We start from the raw sequence: 1987 nt of genomic DNA, 5'->3' as shown, positions 1-1987 counted from the left end.
TTTTTCAAAAATCAAATCTTTTTCAAATTTCTTAGTTATTTTCGAAAATTCCAAAAATATTTTTCAAAAATCTTTTTCTTATTTCTAAATCAAATTTTCGAAAATAACTAATCAATTAATGTTTTGATTCAAAAATTTGAAGTTTGTTACTTACTTGTTAAGAAAGATTCAAACTTTAAGTTCTAGAATCATATCTTGTGATTTCTTATGAATCAAGTCATTAATTGTGATTTTAAAAAATCAAATCTTTTTCAAAACTAATCCTATCATATCTTTTCAAAATATCTTCTTATCTTATCTTGTTCAAAAATATCTTTTCAAAATATCTTTTCTAACTTCCTAACTTCTTATCTTTTCAAAATTTGTTTCAACTAACTAACTAACTTTTTGTTTGTTTCTTAACTTTTTCAAAACTACCTAACTAACTCTCTCTCTCTAATTTTCGAAAATATCTCCCCCTTTTTCAAAAATTTCTTTTTAATTAACTAATTATTTTTATTTTTATTTTTATTTCAAAAAAAAAATTTCGAAAAAAAAAAAATACTAACCTTTTTCAAAAACTATTTTCAAAAATCACTAACTCTTTTTCAAAAAGTGTTTTCGAAAATTCACTTCCCCCTCTCATCTTCTTCTATTTGTTTATTGATATACTAACATCTTTCCTTCAACTCTCCAAAAATCCGAACCCCCTCTCTCTCTGAGTTCAGATTTTCTTCCCTTCTTTTCTTCTACTAACACAAGGATCCCTATACTGTGGTATAAAGGATCCATATTATTATTACTATTTTTTCTGTGCCATCTTCTTTGTCATATGAGCAGGAGCAAGGACAAGAACATTCTTGTTAAAGCAGATCCAGAACCTGAAAGGACTCTGAAGAAAAAAATTAAGAGAAGCTAAAATACAACAATCCAGAGATAACCTTTCAGAAATTTTCGAACAGGAAAAGGAGATGGCAGCCGAAAATAATAATAATATAAGGAAGATGCTTGGTGACTTTACCGCACCTAATTCCAATCTACATGGAAGAAGCATCTCCATTCCTGCCATTGGAGCAAACAACTTTGAGCTGAAACCTCAATTAGTTTCTCTGATGCAGCAGAACTGCAAGTTTCATGGACTTCCATCTGAAGATCCTTTTCAGTTCTTAACTGAATTCTTGCAGATATGTGATACTGTTAAGACTAATGGAGTAGATCCTGAAGTCTACAGGCTCATGCTTTTCCCTTTTGCTGTAAGAGACAGAGCTAGATTATGGTTGGATTCTCAACCCAAAGACAGCCTGAACTCTTGGGATAAGCTGGTCACGGCTTTCTTAGCCAAGTACTTTCCTCCTCAAGAGCTGAGCAAGCTTAGAGCTGATGTTCAAACCTTCAGACAGAAAGAAGGTGAATCCCTCTATGAAGCTTGGGAAAGATACAAACAGTTGACCAAAAAGTGTCCTTCTGACATGCTTTCAGAATGGACCATCCTGGATATATTCTATGATGGTCTGTCTGAGTTATCTAAGATGTCATTGGATACCTCTGCAGGTGGATCCACTCACCTAAAGAAAACGCCTGCAGAAGCTCAAGAACTCATTGACATGGTTGCTAATAACCAATTCATGTACACTTCTGAAAGGAATCCTGTGAATAATGGGACGCCTATGAAGAAGGGAGTTCTTGAAGTTGATACTCTGAATGCCATATTGGCTCAGAATAAAATATTGACTCAGCAAGTCAATATGATTTCTCAGAGTCTGCATGGAATGCAAGCTGCATCCAACAGTACTCAAGAGGCTTCTTCTGAAGAAGAAGCTTATGATCTTGAGAACCCTGCAATAGCAGAGGTAAATTACTTAGGTGAACCTTATGGAAACACCTATAACTCAACATGGAGAAATCATCCAAATTTCTCATGGAAGGATCAAAAGCCCCAACAAGGCTTTAATAATGGTGGAAGAAACAGGTTCAGCAATAGCAAGCCTTTTCCATCATCAACTCAGCA

At 33.8% G+C, this 1987-nt stretch overlaps 1 non-coding gene across 1 annotated transcript; it reads right to left on the bottom strand.

The window, feature by feature from the left end:
- Window positions 1–1346: 1346 nt before the first annotated feature.
- Window positions 1347–1454, bottom strand: LOC112752493 (small nucleolar RNA R71). The gene has a single exon (XR_003176927.1). It is a non-coding gene; the product is annotated as a small nucleolar RNA R71 (small nucleolar RNA).
- Window positions 1455–1987: the final 533 nt, after the last annotated feature.

The sequence above is a fragment of the Arachis hypogaea genome, chromosome 15, assembly GCF_003086295.3.
Source record: "Arachis hypogaea cultivar Tifrunner chromosome 15, arahy.Tifrunner.gnm2.J5K5, whole genome shotgun sequence".
Taxonomy (NCBI): Eukaryota; Viridiplantae; Streptophyta; class Magnoliopsida; order Fabales; family Fabaceae; genus Arachis; species Arachis hypogaea.
This window is presented reverse-complemented; position numbering and strand designations above follow the sequence as displayed.